The 21,484-nt window shown below is 36.4% G+C and overlaps 1 pseudogene; it reads left to right on the forward strand.

Annotated features, from left to right (window-relative positions):
* The first annotated feature begins 8,116 nt into the window (after nt 1–8,116).
* LOC106668383 lies at nt 8,117–8,951 on the forward strand (annotated as a pseudogene).
* The last annotated feature ends 12,533 nt before the right edge of the window (nt 8,952–21,484 follow it).

Raw genomic sequence — 21,484 nt, forward strand, 5'->3', positions numbered from 1 at the left:
GTTGCTTTACTAGATTTCATAGAATCGGCGAGATATGAGAAATCCAGTGATGAAAGAAAGAAGTTGAGATAAACATAGCTACTACTTTAACCGGTGGGTATAAGTGGATAAATATTTATTCTATGAGCACGCCAAACATTGATTATTTTCTATTTATCGAGGATCGATGAAAGCGAACTACAAAGATTGGGCGTGTTGTTCGTCCGTTGCATAATTCTTGAGTGCACGGAAGCACGATGACAGCTCTGCAACATAAACGCCTCCCTTGTTACACAAGTTCGCATCGCGTTATAAATTATGGATAATCGCTACTATCGTCAACAAATTGAGACTGTTACTGATCAACGGAGTTTGTTTCTTAAACAAAACGTGCAATTGTGAGACTTCTTGTTGAGCACTGGGAGTGATGAAAGTACTGGTCCTCATATTCTTGTTGCTTCGTTCTGACAGGCATACTGGCAATGAAGAAACCGAAATGCGTCATAAAGATCAAGGATATTCAGATTAGAATGATTCAAAACGAACCAAATTATAAAACATGTACGCTTCCGTGCGAGGGAAGTGATTAAGTTAGTTGGGATGGTTCGTCCATAGTTACGGACGACCAAAAATCGCGTTTAATCGGGTGATATCGTAATTTTTGAGAACATTTATTGATCTCACCTACATATTCATTGGATTTCGTCCTTAATTTTCCATGAATAAGGAAAAACAATTTAAAACAACAACTGTGCCATTTCTGGTTGGGACTCGTTCGTTTATGTCCAGTCCGCCTATCCTCGCTGATTTGTACCAGTACCTAACGCACTAATTGTAAGTACTTAAGATGGTGAATCGCCAAAATGCGTCTGATAAACTAAATTATCTAGGATAGGCTGACCAGAGCAGGATGACCGGGAATTACCAAACTACAAATATAACAAAACTAAATAATTTTTATGCTTTCTATCTCCTGGGCCCACTTTTATTATTATTCAATCCATATCCGGTGGCACGATGTGTACTTAAAACCGTTAAAAAAATGAATCAATGGCCAGTAGCAAGCAGGGAGGTCAGTGCTGAATCCCTAATCCTGGACGAAGGATAAGTTCGATTTCCACTTTATTAATCTACAAAATTGACACGAAGAGTTGCTGGTTGCTTTGATGTTAAATAAATGTGAATGTTTACATAATTTTGATGAAATATTATTAACAATATTATTGTGTACAGTTTTGCTAAGAAATTTAAAACAAATAAGACGAAAAAGGATTTGAGGGTGCAGCCTATTAGCTGTCCTCATCAGCATTTAAATTTTAGTTTTATTATTGCTCATATTACAGACCGTGTAACAGTTAACCCTACTATGTAATAAACTGTTTACGTTTGTACGAAAGTCAAAACTTTTTAATCCTCTTCTAAACAAATATGTTTGTTTACTTCAGTAGCATTTCGTTACTTGGGAATAATTCAGTCTATTACTAAGAGGGTTTTTGTTTTTAGAGTTTAAACTAGATCGGAACGGTGCCCAAATGGCCAGAAATATCAATGAAGCTGGGGCGATAGCAGTGTGAGTGAGAGCACCGTTCAGAAATGGTTTGAAAAATTTTAGAGGGAAACTTTACCCTTGAAGAAAAAGAAGGATTTCTTCCCTAGATGATGATTTGAGAGCTTTGGTCGAAGAAAATCCCACAATGTTCGAGAACTCGCAGAGAATTTTTCAGTTTGCAAAGCGACCATCGCTGACAATCTTAAGGCAATTGGAAAGGTGAAAAAGAACAGAATAGAATATAAAATACTTTATTATTTTAAAAAAATTGTTTACACCAGTGGATCTTATTTACATCCAAAGTGCATACGACATGGTTTACAACCGTCTGTCGGAGCTCATTACAATCTGTCATCAAAACATCCTATGTATTTATATATTACTTCCTATATACATTGACAGGAAATTCTACCCAGTTGTAATATAACTTGATTTGTATATATGTTTATACATTAATCAAAGTTTCACGTTTTTAACGTTAATAATTGAGTCTTTTTCTAAAAAAGTATTTAAAAAAATGTAAATTGCTAAGGAAAGTGAAAAATAATTTTAAAAAAGACAGACAGATAACATTTGTTTTAAAATTTTAATTAACATTTCAATACGGCGTATTGCCTCCTCTTGCCTTAATTACATCTCGAAAACGCCTCGGCATACTTTCTACCATTCTGGAAATGTCTCTTTGCTGGAGGTTAGCCCATTCTTAACGAAGAGAACTTTCAAGATCGTGGAGTGTAACAGGAAGTGATGGACGTGTTCTTATTCATCTTTTGAGGTCTTCCCATTAATGTTGGATGGGGTTCAAGTTTGGAGAACGGGCTGGCCAAGCTAAGACCCTGATGTTATGCTGTTGAAGGTACGTTTCTACTATGCGAGCGATATTGGACGGGCGTTATGCATTAGAATAGGATTGTCGCTGATTCAATCGAGAATAGGCACCGCTTGATGTTCCACTATTTCATCCACATAGCGAGTGGCCGAAACAACAACCAACTCTGTGCGACTCTCTATTAAATTCCAGTCCACATCATCACTGAGCTACGTTGGAAAGGTTGGCTCTGGAAAAAATTACAGACTTCGTGCCATTCATTTCTCCTTCTCCACACTATTTCAAGTCCGGATGACCGACAAGTCGTCAGTGGCCCCTCTTAATCAGCACGCTATCGGACAGATAATGGTACCACAAGGATGTATCTAGGACCGATCCTATACACAGTATACACCGCAACATTCCTACCCGTTGCCTTTCAATGTAATCCTCCCCTCAGGGGCTGGATTATTCGGTCCTGAACCAAATACTCAGAACCCATGGGAAAATACACCAGTATCTTCCAAGCTGAGGTCTACTCAATCGTCCATCCGGACTTTGTACAGCAAATCTACACTCATCTGTAAAAAGTACTGCAGACCAATCGTCCAAAGACCAATGGCTGTGTTCTCGAGCAAATGCGAACAACTCTGTGTGTTCAGGTCAATTCTGGTCCTCTTACAGGACAAAAAGAACTTCAGTCTACACTGATTTACTATTCTTCGAGCAGTGCGTTCAGAAATTTGAACACCTCGAACTTCCTGGAGCTGATGAATCGCTTGAACAACAGTAAGGTGCCTGTCTCAAATTAAAAAAAAAGCGGTCATACTGTGGTTCTGTTACCCTAAGGCGTCCAGAACCGGGCCTTCGATGGTAGGACCCAGTTTCTCGAAAACGTCTAACGGCGTCTCGCGGTGTTTCGTAGGGAACTCCGATGGGAATAGTCGCATACCTGATGGAATGTGCATCATCAATAAGTACCACACCACGAGCAACATCCTCAGCACTAAGTGGCATTTTTAAGTTTAAAAAGTGAAATTAAGAGAACAAAGATGAAACTAAACAGTTTATTGCTTCAAAATTCAAATGAAACTGAATAAACATTTTAACTTTCTTAAAAGTAAACATTGAAAAATCCTTTATCCTTATTTTGGATTAAGGATTAATTGTATGTACCTCTAATTGATATTCCCAATTTAAAACATAGCATAAACAAATTTATTGGTTGAGAGACAAATTAAGGGCAGAATTTTCTTTTATCGAGAAAAAAAAAATCAGTTGGATGGAATTTTTTATAAGTTATATATATATTGCAAACAATAATAGTTATAGCGTTTCTTGTACAGAAAAATGCACTTGGCTTATCAGATGTCGATTAAGCACAATTGCATTTTTCTCCCCCTTAGCCCGAGGTGAGTTAATAATGGACCGAGAGTAATTGTATTAGATTATGTCTACGCTTCCTCGAATGTATATCGGCGGAGCTACTACTTTTTAAATAACATTTTTAAAAAGGAAGATCTCGAATTAAATATAAACATAAATAAAGACGAACCTTCTGGAGAATATTATTAAATGGAAGTCGTACGATAAAAATTAATTTACTTGTTGCTTAACTGCCGATGACCAATGTCGTAGCGGGCATACTGTATGAGGGTCCTGGCCTCTGAGCGGTCCAGTAATTTAATTAGATTTTCTTTTGATAGGGTAAAATTCCCATAGTGTAGGCTACGAATCTCCCCCAAGATAGTGCATTCAGAAATAAAATGGAGAACATTCTCCACAGCACGTGTGTTGCAGAGCGTACAAATCGCGCTACTACCACAGAAGCAATTCAGAGAGTACAAGTACAGGGCTTCATATCTGCATTTAATCAGCCAGCTAAGGTCCTTCTATGACAATCCCTCAAAATTATTTGTACTTACGTTAAAAGTACCTGTATTTAGAGAGAGCTGACTGCAAATCAACTAACTAGATTTGGCCAATTCTAAATATTCGCGACGGTGTTGGCTGAAGATCTTCGATAAGTGACTTGCGAAAAAAGTAGGCCAACAGCCATGTTCTCACTGGATGGAAGAAAAATCTTGAAGTTGGGTTCCTCAAGCATTAATCGACTGCCAAAAAATCGTCGTTATGAAGTTTGCGCAACACTTCTTTGCCGAAACAGAAACGAACGTCAATATAATGAAAAATGGATTCTCTACAATAAAAGCGACTTTTTGGACAGTGGCTCGACATAGGAGAAGCTCCAATACATTTTCCAAAGCCCCCAAATCATTAAAAAAAGGTGATTGACTATTTGTTGGGCTTCATGTTGGCTGATTTACTACTGCTCCATCAATCTTGGCGAAACAATCAATTCTGAAATGCATTGCTCTTAAATTGAAGCAATGCACCAGAAATTGGCATTGTTGAAGTCATCTTTGGTCAATCGGAAAAAACCGATTCTGTTACACAATAACGCTCGGCCCCATGTCTCACAACAACAGGTAACAACCGAAAACTATTGGACCTTATGAGGTTCTGCCTCACCTCTGACTTTTTTTATACACCTGGACAACGTTTTACAACATAAAAAATAGATTGATCAAAAGTCGTTAGAAAATGCGTTCACAGAATTTGGTAATAATAAAGGCTCAAAATTCTATACAGAAGATATAGAGAAGTTGCCATCACGTTGGGAGAAGTGTATCGAGAGCGTTGGAGGGTATTTTAATTAATAAAAGATGTTTTAAAATAATTCATTTAATTGTTGTTATTTTTTGACCATAAACCTGCATCATTTTCCGGACAACCTAATAGTTTTCGGTTTGTAAGTCAGTTAAAAGTTTTGCATATTTTCGGCAACATTTGCGTTATATTCACTAGTTTCGTAGTCCGCTTGACCGCTTATGTCTTTTTCGTCTTCAGATTGTTTTAATTTTATTTGCTTAGTATTTTTTAGGTTTTTTTAAAGAACAAATACAATCCCTCCTTTTTTCAAACTATATATTTATTCCATTATATTTAGTGGTCTATTGACCAAATTACCTCCTTCAATTAATTAATCTTTTTTATGGAAAGTTTTGGTTGAAATGAAAATGCTAGCGCCAGTGCGGGATTCGAACCCAGACCTTTGGCTCAATACGCCGCTGCTGTACCACTTGAGCTATCGTGACTACTTCGTGACTATATATTTATTGAGCATCCCCTCTTCACTCCAGTATACTTTTTTATATAATTAATATTGCCTCTTGGCCTTCTCATTGGCTGGAATGCCAGAAAGCAAATCCAAAATTCGTTGTTAATAAAAATTTGTATTTTTTCTTCAAAAAACTTTTGTTTTTAAGGTAGTACCTTTTTGTTAGTTTTTTAGTTCACTGTATGAACGAATCTAGTGTTTTATACATTATTTTGTATAAAATAAAACTTTTATATTTTATTATATTTTATATCACTCTCGACACGACACGCAAGAATGGCACAATTGCACAGAAGACAAACACTTTGAGCCCTGAAGATGATCTCAATAAAGATCGAAACGTTGGCACGATAAAGAAAATGTTTTTCTGAAACCTACATCACACCAGACCGCATCACGATTTCTAAATAAATATATTTTAAAAATTGATCAAACTGAAAAGACTTTGACAACTTGATGTTTATTGCATTAAGTAAATGGCATTTCTTAGCGAAGCGATAATTTGGCATGAATGGTAGTGAATGTCTTTCAAGTTGCAAAGTCATTTATTTCATCGTATAGGAGGTTTGACCCTTTGGAAAAAATCTTAAGGAAATCAGCTCAATGATTATTTCGTTTGGAGAGAGAATTTCGTCAGTTTTTATGAAATCGAATTGTCTTCTTTCAACAACCGAAATGTCTTTAATATCTCGGATAATCACCGGGTAAAGAAGTCAGCCGGTTACATATAATCAGGCAACGACCTTCACCGGTCGAACCGGGGATCGTTTATGTAAATCCGGAGTGAAGGGTTCACTCACGACAAGTGACGAGTTGAAAACTAGATGGGAAGCCAAGGACCACGATAGTCGACGACCGCCAATTCAACATTACCAGCAGATGACGGTGGCTCAATTCTCCATCCTCATCTGCCATAAAGCAATTCGTACAAATATGATTAATTATTTCATATACACAGTGATCGTGATGCAGAGTCAAACTATAAAAATTTTTTGCTACGTATTACACGTTTTCTGAGGACCCATATTTTCTCTTGTTCTAATACTTAAAGCGAGCAGTTCTCATTTGCTAATTTCTCTTTCTAAGTTCGTCATCTTCCATTAAAGGAAAACGGCTCATTTGAAGGCGATGCAGTAGGGCCTAACCTATTTTTGCTAAGAAACGTCGCTACATTGACTATGTGGCAATTAAAAATAGGACGCCATTGGCGAAAATAAGCGAAAATAATCGAGAGTTAATATCTCTTCTCAAATACTTTACACGTAAAGGAAGTTTTGAGGCTAGGAAAAGCTCACTTAGGCTCCAGAAACAACTAAATTGGAAAGGAATTAAACAATTCGGGTATACAACCATAATTATGAAAAATGGGGACTGATTATGTACAATCTTCACAACTTCCTATAAAGTCTCAACAGACTATAAAGGAGAGGAAGAACCAGGAGAGCATCAGATACAATGATATGGTACACAGATGGCTCCAAAACAAACGAAGGAACCGGATCAGGCGTTTTCTGCACAAGCCCAAAACATGAGCAATCAAACTCTTTAGGGATACACTTCTGTCTTTCAAGCAGAAATACATGCCATCAATGCTTGTGCCCTGGAAAATCTTAAAAGAGTTTACACTGATAAAAAAATCCTCATAAGGTCAGATAGCCAAGCAGTCATTAAAGCATTAGCATGTAAAAGAATCACATCAAAATTAGTCAGTGAATGCATCCAAAATCTCCAAAACCTGGGGAAACACAACAACCTGATGATATCTTGGGTGCCAGGGCACAGGGGAATTTTGGGTAACGAGAAAGCAGACTGACTGGCCAGAGGAGGATCTGCAAGACCATACATAAGCCCCGAACCTATTCTTGGGATAACAAGAACAAATATAGAATCCTCCATCGCAGAATGGATCCAAGCAAAACAAAAGGAGAAGTGGATAAACTCTAGCGGTGCTAGACATAGTAAACTTATGATGAAACAACCCTCACCGAGACTGGCAAAAACACTGGCCAAACTCAGAGGAGTGGTAGGACTACTAATCGGTCACTGGCGTCTGAGAAAACATCTACACATGAGGCGGAGGAAACAGCCACTCATATCATCTTCGAATGCGAAACAACAGCTCAATGGAGGTTTAACCTAACGTACGGAAAAAACTTAGGGAATCAAATTGCAGCAGCGACAGTCAATGACCTGATACTTCTAAGAAGAAGGATTGAGTCTATTGCACTGAACTAGAGAACTAGGAAGGTACAATAAGCCAGAAGGCTGCAGTGCCTGGGGAGTGCAACCCCGCTTCCTAGTATCCTTTCTACCATACCATACCATACCAAGGAAGTTTTTATTAAAGAATTTCAAGCAACTTTTAATCATTGTTTTTTTAGATTAATCATTTTCAATTAAATCATTCTTATTTTAGGAAAAAATACGTTATCGCACATTAAACTTTGTTGGTCATGTAAAACATATATATTCTTTTAACAATCCTGCACAAGATGGTTATGTTTAATGACTGAATGTCGGCTTTGTTGGTGTTAGATCCTTGAAAGGCAGAAATAGAAAATTCGTAACATTTTCTTATAAATAACCGGCTGATGTTTGTTCAAAATCAGCCTAGAAAAAAAGACAAAAGATTTTTGTTTATTTCAATTTTTATTATAATTTATAGCATAAAATATATTCTTTGAAAATTGGTTTACGTTGGTAGGCAGGAAGGAGCGAATCCAGTAAGGTACTTTTCGTCAGAAATTTTGAGAATGTTACTACTGAACAGCGAGAGTCGCCCTGACGATCCCAGTCAGTGAGATGTCGAAGGACTACGACCATCTGTTCAAGTTGCTCCTCATCGGGGACAGCGGGGTCGGGAAGAGCTCACTCCTGCTCAGGTTTTCGGACAACACGTTCAGGCCCAATTACCTGACGACGATCGGCGTCGATTTCAAGATCAGGACAGTCTACCTGAACGGTCAGAAGATCAAGATACAGATTTGGGACACGGCCGGTCAAGAGAGATTCCGTACGATAACGTCCACCTATTATAGGAGCACTCACGGCGTGATCGTCGTCTACGACGTCAACAACGGCGAGTCCTTCGCCAACGTAAAACGTTGGCTCCGAGAGATAGACCAGAACTGCGACTCCGTTGACAAGATACTCGTAGGAAACAAGAACGACACCCCGAACCGGAAGGTGGTCCTCGAGGAGGACGCCAAGCTCTTCGCCGACGGACTGGGCATCCGCCTTTTCGAGACCAGCGCCAAGGAAAACGTCAACGTCGAAGAGATGTTCATGGCCATGGCTAACCAAGTCTTAGACTCTAAGATGAAAATACTGGAGCGTCAACGATGCAGAAAAGCTGAAACCGTTTACTTGAGGAAGACGAATAAAATCAGAAGAAAATTGTGTTCCATTTAAAAAATATATTTTCTTACAGGTGATTACCTCCCAGTTATTTTAAATCTAAAACTATTATACAGATTATTCATCTTGTCATCCGTTCAGTTATGACTTTCCTGAAGGTGCGCATACTACAGTTAGCACATGCCCATGTAAAACACCCACACATTTGCATTGGAATATTCTTATCTTATATTTTATATAAGATTAATATTTTATATTTATTATNTATTATATTTGTATAAGATTTTTATTATATCTTATCTTTTACAAGGCACAAACACCAATACCCCCAATACAAAAATTCCAAACACTCTATTCGATCAATACTTATTTCCTTGGCCAAAAATTCACCGAAACATCTGACTAGGGAACAGTAATACTTAAAAATTAAAAGCAAGCTACCCAAACTTCATGTCTGCATAGATGGTTTAAAAAAAACGGACGGGTTGGAACTTTTTTTTAACTGTTAAAAATAAAAGTACCCACTTTCCTTGAGTTCTATTTCACTAAATTAAAGTGCCAAGCTGCTTGCAAGTAATATATCTATCCGTTTTCAGGCATAAAAGTTATCTAATGGTTGTATATTCTGATTCCTTGTACCCTTTGCGAGCATTGGATTACCAGTACACGTGTAAGATAGCGTCATGTCTTTTAGCATTCTATCCCAATGAATAACAAACGTCTGGTTTTCTGGATATAGCTGACAAGGAATAAGCAGTTTTAGCTGCTACAGAGGTTGCAGTGGACGAATTGATCAAAGGACAAACAACCATAGAATTAATGTTTTTAAAGCAAAAATTGGTAACAGTTCGAGGAAAAATGGCTAGGGTTTTAGAATGCCGTCATCGATAGAGGAAGTTGCAGAGGAACAGGTTCATTGCAGTTTTCAAGGGTCATTTAAATAGCACGTGAACTGCTTCGTTGAACGTGTCAACAACATTATGATTACCAGTGCTTAAAAATGTCAAATTTATGATTGACAAGGGCTGTTACATTTATTCTATCTCAGCAAGTCATTCGCGACGGACAGGACAGCAAAACCATACGTTTACAATGGTTAACTTTGGTAGAAATAAGCAGCATCAATTGAGAGATAATCATAACCTTCCGTGGTCCTTTCTATTAAATAGATTAAAAAAACCTAAAAGTTTCCACCAGGCTTTCGATTTTACAATTAAACTGGTTAACATTTAGACAATATGCAAAACACAAACTATACTGCCCATAAAAAGGTGAACAATTAACACTAATACAAGGAATAAAATGTGATTGCAAAACACTCAGAGAGAAACACTAATTTTAACCGATACAAATATGGCAAATTGGATGCTGATTACTTAATAATAAAATTAAGAGTGGGGTTTAAAATAAACAATGTATTTACTGTACAAGCTGTTTAATTCAGATGTGATGATTATTGATGTCAGTTAGATTTTGTGAAATTCGCCATCTCTAGTTAAGCGTAGTTAATTTTTAATATTCTCTAAAGATCTTGTTTTTGCCAGTTAAACGGCCAGCAGTTCGATTGAAAGGGTTCATTAGATGGCTCCATTCCTTAGCCAATTTAACATAGATTTTAAAAAACGGCATCAATTTGGACAAAAATGCAAAGCTAACTTAGAAATTTGTTGTTATTTGTGTGACAAGTTCGTTAGAGCTATTAAGACATCCTAAAACACTTTTCGACCTCTGTGCTTAACCACCGCGATCCGGGTCGCAGATTTTTAAAATGCGTAATAAGAGCAGTGGCAATAGGTAGCACCCCGAGGATTGATTCGCAGAAGAAGAGTCATCCTCACCTGATTAAGAATATGCCACACGAGGTTGACACACGGACACTTGCTTTTGGACCAAAGCCGCCCATGTGTCCAGCATGTAGGGGAGGGTTGCGATAAGCCCACCTAATTTTAGGGTGCAACCACTTGGCTTCATAAAGAGAGCGCTTAGGAATTTTACCCGATATGAGAATGAAAAAAGTGTAGTTCAACACGGCATCGATTATCGGGGTCCATTGTTCCGATTTTTGGAGGAATCAGGTTTATTGTATATAGTACTGATAGATTTGTGTTTTGCATTTTTATTTACTAGAGTGAATGTATAGTGTGAGAGGGCCGATGGTAGAATATTGAGACCCATGAACCCACAATTAGGTTAGATATATAATGGGCAACTGAGTGAATGGTATGTAAATAGGAAATAATGTATTTAAGATTGAGTGAGAGTGTATACGCGTTTGGATGTAAGAACTGCATGCGTTGGGGGCTGAAATGACCTGGCTGTTGGCATCACCCGGAGCCCAACCCCTCGGTGGTGGACGGATAACACTGAGATCTGACCCCGGATGGCCAACTCCCGGTGAGATGATTTTCTAGGCCTGCCGGTAATTTATTGTAAATAACCAAAGCTGGAATTGCCGGTGGCGAGAAGTGTATGTAATAGGCTCGACTCTGTACATGTGTGTATATGTCTGTATAAGTATGTGCAGATTTGATGATAAATCAATCAATCAACATCCTATGACCCATACACAGCGAAAACCGGCTAGAAACATTATAAAATCACTTCATAGAAAATAAATTAAAACACTACAGCTCATAAAATTTATTCTCTTATCAATTAAGTATCGTTTTGTATCTTCAAGTAGATCAAGTTATCGAACCCATTAAGTCCCCAACCCGACCAACGTTAGAAACTGATCTAAAATTATCCTTTTCTGATCATTTAACTGTGTTATATTTCGCCCATCCCCGAGCCAAGTTTCAAAATTTCAAAAGTATTTTCCTTTAAAAGGGATTTCAAGGACGTGTTTTCTCTTACAAAAAAAAGACGAACCAGTTGCGGAAAGACAAATGAAATCTATGTTGCAAAGTTTCCTGCCGTATTTTTCCCCTCACCATAGCCAATATAACATCTAATTAGATTAATGGTACACGTTTCTTCATTTATGTGCAATCAGATGTCTAAAGTTATAGAATCCTCCTTGAACAACCGATAGAGGATATGAAAATATCTTTTAAAATGTAATGTGCCATTCCTGCTTTCAAAAAATAAGTTTCGATCCGTTCATCAATGAACACGGACAAGCTTTGAATGGAGCACAATCGCTTTTTGTTATGTAACCACTAAATTTAACAACTTGAAAATCGGTGTTTTTACAACATCGTACAATCCACGCACTATCCAACGATACTTGGCCATTTTGTTTTGAAAAGGAATCGCCTTTATTAAGCTTGTGTGAAATTAATTTATCACGAGAAGTGGGTCAGGAAGAGAAGACGCTGATTTCAATAAGAAAGAACGACTCCGGTATTCATACACTGATGCAACGTTTCTTCACTTTCTTCAAGGATTCACGAGGAAAGGGTGTTTGTCTTTCCGCAATTAGTTCGGTTGTACTCTTTTCTCTTTGACACGAAGGAGAGAATTTAGTTTGTTGAGGAATAAAAGTTAAATTCAGATTTTGAAATTTTACAATTAAAATTTGTTGACTGTCGACTTTTCTAATTCCTCATGACAGCAGGTATTGCACAATAATAACTTTCTATTGGAATTGTATAATAAAAATCAATAAGTTAAAACAAAACTTATATTTCAATTTTAATCGGTTACTACTGGCTAAAAGAAGGCAGAGACACGAAACGTCTACAAATGCGATAACATTCTTTGTGAGAAATAAATTTAAAAGGTTCCCGACCGATTTTGCATAAAACTTTGATACGCATTGTAAAACAATGTAAAAAGGTTAAAAAATTTAAGGAATAGAAATTACGCCAGCCTTGAACTTTGTCATGCCGTTCATTACCTTCAAACAGTGAAAAAATATATACAAAATATATAGAAAGTATTGACTAATTTATGCAACTTTCATGAACAAAATCTGCCGTTGATATTAATATGTAAAAAAATTAATTATTTTAAGCCGGAAATGTTGAAGTTACATGAAAAGACACATGGTTTTTTAAATAATTTTTTTTTAATGTTGAGTACCGAAGGTCAGCTGATCAACTTGAACTTAAAAAAACAACTTAAAAAATTCATTGCAAATTTACGTTTTATTATATTATAAATTGCATGTAAACTATATTTATTACTTTTTTTTATTGGAGTTCAAACGGGTCAAATGACCCAATATTGAAGGTCAAGAAGTAAAAAACATACATAACAAACAAAATTCGGAATAGATGAGAATAAACTCGCATCGGCTATCAATCAGAGAACTTTTTTGCTGAAATGCAGGCAACACAAGGCCCTGAAGATGATCTCAATAAAGATCGAAACGTTGGCAATGTAAAGAAAATGTTTTTCTGAAACCTACATCACACCAGACCGCATCTCATAATTTCTAAATAAATATCGATTAACGGTCACTAATCACCACACATTAATAATAATGATTGCAATAGATAAAAATAAAACTTGAGGCCAAGTGAATCACTATTTTATTGCTAGTAAAGTCTTCTTCGTTTCCATGTAGATTAATGTGCCGAACTATCCTTAAAAAAATAGTAAAAAAGATAGCACTGCGATTCATAATTCGTCCTATGTTGGGAAACAGATTAGCTCCTCACGGGAGAGGAGTCGGCGCTGGAGGACCCACTAACGCAGGGGAATCAATCCTATTGTTCAGTATCTTCCATAAGACCAAGGCCAAAGTCAAAAAATCTTGTGCCTTGCAACGAGTCCAATTCGACCAAATTCAGTCATTCAGTATGAGGGAGCTCACTACTGTCATGTACATTCATTTTAATCAGTAAATATTTAATTGCCCCTTCTTCGTACCCTCTCAATCATGAGAGAACCGCTGTTTAATCCGGGTGACCATACATACATGGATACTCCAAATGGTAAGGAACGTTTGGTAGAAAGAATTTTTATGTATTTTGTGGCAAATACATTTTTAAAATCAACAGTCTGCCTTTTAATGAAGACCAAGTTTTAAATGCTTTTTGTAACTATAATTATTCAGAAATCCTGAGATGCGGTCTGGTGTGATGTAGGTTTCAGAAAAACATTTTCTTTATCGTGCCAACGTTTCGATCTTTATTGAGATCATCTTCAGGGCCTGGGCTTTTTTTAACAGTTTCAAGGTGGTCACGAAAATCGCATTTCTTATTAAAAATAGCCCCAAGGTCGGAGATAGAACCGACGTCGTCAATGGGATGATCGTTGAATTTGTAAACAAACAAGTCAAGTTCATTCGTGACCTTTTTTATCATCGTATGACCTTACACTTATTTTCATTTAATTTATTATTGTTATTATCGCACCAAGACCAGAAAGCGTCCAGATCCTTCTTCAGTAAAGTACATTGCTCAAATAAGGAAGTTGGGAGAGAGATTTTTACGTCAGCTAAGATTGAAAATGAAGAGTTTTTATTGATAGATCCAATGCTACTAAAAATACCAGAAACAATACTGGCCCTAATAAAGACAGGGGCCAATAATCCTTCACCGAATTTTACTATAAAGGATCTCCCCGACAGAAAAGAATCGATTCACCTATGAAATAATTTCATTTCCTAAATAAATAATACTATTTATAAAATAATTTACTGTATTACAAGTAATATAAATAACATTAGTGTAATTAAGAACGTTTTTATCGTTTAAGAGCTGAAACTTAATGATGATGCACTTAGTATTGCGGGGGCTATACGGGCACGTGGAAACTTTTATTTATTTGTTTTTATGTAATTATATGTGTTCTTATTTTTTATTAGTAATTTGATAACCTGAAGTTACAGAGAGAGTCAATTACAATGATACGTGAAAGTAAAAACCCAGCAGAATTATCCGTTTAATACAAAGATGGCTGGCGATGACCACTCGATATTTATCGGCCGATAACTAATAGAAAATAGAAATGATAGAAATAGAATGAGTGTGGGGTTCATTCCTTTTTAAAATGATAGTTCCTACTCACAGTAAGTAGTAGTGCTACTCACAGATCTTACTGTGAGTAGGAACTATCTTTTTAAAAAGGATTGACTAATAGATAATGTGTACTATACTATACAGGGTATTCGGCTAATTGTGTTTGAAACTTTGCCAGTAGATTCTACATTCAAAATGGAACCAAAAAGTCCTAATTAACTATGGTCCCTATTTTTTTAACGTACAATACTCAGGAAATCGACTTGCAAAAAATTATATGAAAAGAATTCATTGTTGGAACAAGTTGAATAATGTTTCACTAATTATGACTAAAGTTTCGTCCATCACAGAAATAGACAATATCTATCACAGAAATCCATCTCGTTTTTATTTTTGACTTCGGATTAACAATGTGTTGCTGTCTCTGCCAGAAAGCTTGCCGACATTTATAATAACTTCACACTGAACTAATTGAACCAATTGTTTGGTGGTGCTATATGGGGTGTTCGGCTACTCGTGTCACAAACTTTGCCAGTCTAAATTCAAAATGGAACCAAAATGTCCTAATTAACTATGGTCCGAACTTCAGCAGTTTCGGAGTTATTCCACTTTTTCAGATTTTTTAAAATTTCACGACCTTGCTTCAAATAAACAATGATAACTCCAAAACTAAACAGTTTTGGACAAATCCGTTGATACGATTAAAACGTAAGTTAAATTTCCAATTAGGTGTGATCAATACTAACCTTGTAAACGTTCGTGAAATAAGCGTTTTAGTAGCGAGAACTTTAAAAAAAATTTTCAAAGTTGAAAAACGTACTATGGTGATTTTAAACTACTATTTCCAAATCTAGAGACCAGCAAATTTCAAAAAAACGTACTACATTTAATATCCTTTTTAGTGGTGCAATTGCTTTTTTAATTACTTTTTCAAAGATGAAGAAATTGATGGAGGAAAAGAAAAATACCGTGGTTTACAGATTACTAAGGTGGAAAATTAAAAAAAAATTGAATGAATTTATTATTAAACTTTTTAATTTGAGTTCCAAACCGAAATAGTGCAAGTGTTTACTGATTTACCAACACGACTGCAACTTGTTCTGTCTACTAAAACGCTTATTTCACCAACGCTTATAAGTTTAGTATTATTGATCATATCTTATTGGGAATTTAACGAACTTTTTAAAGATCTCAACGGATTTGTCCAAAACTAATAAAAGGTTTTGATTGATTACGTCTTATTGGAAATTTAACGTATTTAACGTATTTTCAAATATGTCCACGGATTTGTCCGAAACCATTTAGTTTTGGAGTTATCATTGTTAATTTGAAGCAAGTTTATTTGAAAAAATCTTAAAAAATCAGAAAAAGGTAAATAACTCCGAAACTGTTGAGATTCGGACCGTGGTTAATGGGGACTTTTTGGTTCCATTTTGAATGGCAAAGTTTATAGCTCGAGGAGCTAACATCCTGTATTGCAACGAGCTGAATATCAAATGATAAGTGTTTTAATGAAATCCATTTAATTAAAAGTTTTACGATAACATAGTGGGGACTAGAAAATTCGTTTATCATCATCAACTAAAATTGGCACTAATATAGTTTCTACTAAATACTAATGAATCGGATTATAATATTTACATGTAATTAATAATACTGAAATTGCTTCAGAGCCATAATCCGAATGGATTATGTTGTTATGAATCTGTTCTTGGAGTTCAAGTATTAAAATGGTTTTGCCCCAAAAATATTTCTAGTTTTCAAAGTTGGTCATTTTTCGGATAGTGAAGAGTGTTCCTTTTCAAATTGAACTTCTAAGGAATTTGAATTGAACTTTAAATTCATCGCCCGACCACGACGAACCCTGTCAGAGCTGCAGCTTACCTTTGTTACTTGTCCTCACTTATCTGTAATATAAATCCCAAAGCATTTTACCACGGCAATTAATGTTTGGAGGCTTAAGCAGCTTCTCAGAGAGATTGCTATAAAGTACCCGGCCGTTAAAACCGCTGTAATTTAAGTTTCTTTTTGGTTTGTCTTACGCATTGTGGGAACGTTTTGATCATCTGTGTTCAGTATTTAGTATTATTAGTTATAAACTTCAACTAGTAGCCTTATGCTTTAAAAATGTCAAATGTAAAAAACTATTATTAGTAGAGTCGCGCATCTTCTCTTTGCTCATTCCATAGGCCGCAATTGACAGGAATTAATTACCATCGTCGATCTGATCATATACCAATGTCAATAAACATGATAATTATGTGCATTCCTCGTTAGTCGCAGTTCAAACTGGTCCGGTACGATTGAAGACGATGTAACTATGAGCACTTCAAAGACTTCAACCAACATTTGACGATTATTTTCCTCTGTTCAAATTGAACTAATTGTACGCGCATCTGCATGACACTGATTTTGGTTCAAACCGATTAGAATTCTGGCCATGGTACGGTCTTAGGTTCTGGCTTCTCCAATACGTATATCAAAATTTTGTATCTTTCAGAGTGAGTTTTTGGCCAGCTCTTAATTTTTTTTTCGCCTTGATGCTTTTTCTAATTATCCTTTATAGCCAAAAGTATGGGATTGTCTACCGTTTCGTTTTAAGCTTTAGTCATCCCAAGAGATTCTTCCCTGCTTAAATTGATCGTGATATTATGACCCTTGTTATCAATTGGCAGAGAGTGTTTTTTTTCTTTTTTTACGAGGATTCGCAACAGCAGAGGTAAAATGAACCCTCAGGGTGCCGGTGTTTTTGAAAAAAATGTAGGGCCGCTGGATTCGAACCCGGGACCTTTACCTTACAGTGATGAGCGCCGTGTCAACGCCTAAACCGTTGCGGCCACCGACGCTCCCGCAGAGAGTGTTTATCCCGTAATTTCCTCATGTAATAATCTTACACCTTGGTCCACATACTTACAACACTGTATTTTGTCGTTATGTTTATGCAGAATCTCATGATGTTCATCTAAATCAGCATGCAGGTCAGCCTATATCATGCATTCAGCTCATTTCCAGCTGTATTGATGTCGAAAGTGAATTTTTTATTGTAAAACAAAATTTTAGTAACAAAAGATAAAATGAAACATAAAAAAATCGGAAATTTTATAATTACATTAAATGTTAGTTATTGACGTTAACAATCGCTTCACAATTATGCTCCTCTGTCTTTCACGTATCAAGAGCACAGTCGATAGGTGGCCCTCGAGGACCTGACAAGAAGAAGAAGCCATAAGAAATAGACCCACATTTACTTTTGTGCAAAAGCCGGCCTATGTATCCGACATACAAAGGTTCGGACGTATGGGTTGTTCGGAAACCCTCTGAATAGGTTGCACTGCCTACCACCTAATTGACGGGTGCAATTCCTTCGCTCCATATGGAGAGCATGTAGGAATGGCGATATGAAAATTGTGCTTGAGCACGGCGGCAATTATCTGGGTCCCATATTGTGATTCATTATTTTATTGTATATAGTAATGACAGGTTTGGGCCTCTAGCATGGGTTGTGTGAATGTATTTACTAGAGTGAATGTGTAGTGTGAATATTGAGTACCCCATGAACGTACAATTAGGTTAGATATAATTGGTAACTGAGTGAATGGTATGTAAATAGGAAATAATGTATTTAAGATTGAGTGAGAGTGTGAATGGATCTGCATGAGCTAGGGGCCTGCTACAGGCCTCGCTGTTGGCATCACCCGAAGACCAACATCAAGGTGGCTGGACGTATAAAACCGAGGAGAGATTCCGGACTGCCAACACATGGGGTCGGTAATCCTCTAGGCCTACCGGTAATTTAATGTAAATTAAAAAAAGCTGGAATTGACGGTAGATTGCGAGAAGTGATAATCTCAACTCTGTAAACGTTTGTACATATGTAAATCCATGGGGGAGATTTGAGTATATATAAATCCAAATCAAATATTGGCCATACTTGCACGTAGATGTGCTGATTTGAGCTCGTACAAATCCAAACCCAAATCCAAATGTACATATCTAAAGTCCACTGTTATAACAATATAATATTTGTACTGGAATGTGTTCACAATAGAATAAAACATACATTTTAACGAATACTGCATTTTCCGCCGGTCTTAAACAAATGCAGTTTAAAAATCTTCAAATACGGGGAAACGGGGAACACATTTATAAATAATGATGTCAATTTTGTACACATTCGCCGATTAGTTATTATAATTATATTGGCAATTTCGATCCTCCCTCGTCATCCCGGTTTGTACGTTATTGCTGCCATTCGATCAGACGCGGAAGTCTGACGTAACGTTCGACAAAATTGCCTCCTGATTAAACCGATTCCATCATTATTCCAGGACTTTTAACCTCGTCTCAATTATACCATAGTTGTCCATCATCTCACGTTCAAAAAATAAAATAAATAAATAAAAATAAACATTAAATAAATAAATGAATACATGTTGTTTCATATATTTAACATGGCATATTTGAAACACTTAGGGAAAATGGAGAATGGAATTGGGCTGTGTTGGGTTGGTTGTTCGGAAACCCTCCGAATAGTATTTGAATCTTTATTATTAACAAATTCCTTAAACGCATTTTCTAACGACTTTTCATCAATAAATTTTTTATGTTGTAAACCGGTAGTCAGTAGGCGAGAGGTAAACAGGATAGTGAGGCAGACGCAGAACCTCCATAACCAAAACCAACATTTTTCGAGTTGTCACACGTGAGACATGGGGCCGAGCGTTGTAGTAGTCGTAGGCTTTTTCCAATTAACCAAAGATGGCTTCAATATAATAATAATTCAATAATATAAATAATATAATAATTTCTGGTGCATTGCTTCAATTAAAGAGCAATACATTTCAGCATTGATTGTTTCGCCAAGATTCAAGTAGCAGTTCAATAAGCCAAAATGAAGCCCACCAAAGAGTCGTTATAACCTTTTTTATGAGTTTGGGGCTTTAGAAAATGTGGTACTGCTTCTCCTTTGTTGAGCCCACTGCTCAGATCGTCTGCTTACCGTAGAGAATCTACTTTGGACCTTTTTCACCTTTCCCACTGCCTTAAGGTGTTCTGCGTCGGTGGACTTGTTGAACGATTGTCCTGGGATTTTCTTCGACCAAAGCTAGCAGATCAACATCATCTAGGGAAGAAATCCTTCCACGACCTTTTTTGTCTTCAAGGCTAAAGTCTCCTGCTCGAAATTTTTTAAACCATCTCTGAACGGTGCTGTCACTTACACTGCCATAGTCCCAGACTTCATTAATGTTTTTGGCCGTTTGGGCACCGTTCCGGCCGAGTTTAAACTCGTAAAACGAAATTACGCGAAAGTCACGCGTTGACATCTTAGTAAAGACTGAATTATTCCCAAGTAACGAAATGCTACAGAGGTAAACAAACATTTTTGTTTAGAACAGGATTAAAAACGGTTGACATTCGTACAAAAGAATAATCCATTAAACGTAAACAGTTTATTATACAGAGGACAACCCAATAAAAGACATTTAATTTTTTGTCGTTAACACTCCTCTTCAATTAAATTATCCTTATGAAATACGTTGGCTAACATTGAAATAGTGTGCGTGCGTGTGTGTGTGTGTGTGTGAGTGTGTGAGAGAGAGTATAAGAGCTTTGTTTCAATTTATATAAGACTTGCAATTTCAGTTTAAAAATGCATGTAACATGTTCGTCCCCATTAACCGTAGTTTACGAATTGGATATCGAAGTATAAAATTGACAGTTTTATGCCACCCGATTGCACTGATATTTGATTTATTAGTGGGGTTTCCCAATGTTTGCTATTCGTGCTCCCCCGGGCTCGTAACACGGATGAATCCTGGGATGAAGAACACCCTTGACTCACTTTCTACAGTCTTTCATCTGGCCGGCCCCCCCGTCGAAAGTTCCTTTGAAAGTTATTGTCAACTTAAATCCGATGAGAAAGGATCTCGAGTAGTTTAATAGGCCTCTGTGGATTAACAAATCGAAAAGAAATTAGTAATAAAAAAACTTTGCTTTACTCTCTGCTTAATTTGTGTTGATTAAAATAATTTACGTAGCCATAATTTTCGAAAAAATAAAATTTACGAATCTAAGAAAAAATTCAAGATGGAGTAAGTTAAAACGCACACACCCTCCAATCAATATGATGAAATGCAGAAACGCGTGTATCTAACCAAACCGGCAAGTTTGGCGGACCAAAAGAGTCAGAAACGACCACACTTCAAACCGTGAAAGCATTTTTTAATATTTTTAAAAATTTTCATCTCAACCAAAAACCTTAGATAAAAAGAATAATTAATTGGAATAATTAATATAGTCAATTATGGCCACAAAGCAAATATGGACTAATTTTGATTGATTAATTGCCTGTTTTCGCCTATTTGGTCTTAGTATTTAAGATTGCGAAAAAATGAAACATGTCTGGCAGAACAATGCAGCGAGGATAGACAGACCAGAATGATCAAAAACAATTAATAAAAAACAATAACTTAAACAATAGCATAATACATCAATAATACATGATTTATGAGGAGCGTTGGATCTGAAAATTTTACTCAGCTGTAGTTCACAAAGTTTCATTGTTTTTTTTATAACAAAACTCTTGCAAACGGTTTCTTTCAGTCGGTCACCTGCAAAAATGTTACTTGTTATTAATAATTAATTTTGGCGTGTCATTTGTTAATGCTTTCAAATCCAGGTTTGCTGATAGTTTTCCA

The sequence above is a fragment of the Cimex lectularius genome, unplaced genomic scaffold (genome assembly GCF_000648675.2).
Source record: "Cimex lectularius strain Harlan isolate CLEC.00 unplaced genomic scaffold, Clec_2.1 scaffold11, whole genome shotgun sequence".
Classification (NCBI taxonomy): Eukaryota; Metazoa; Arthropoda; class Insecta; order Hemiptera; family Cimicidae; genus Cimex; species Cimex lectularius.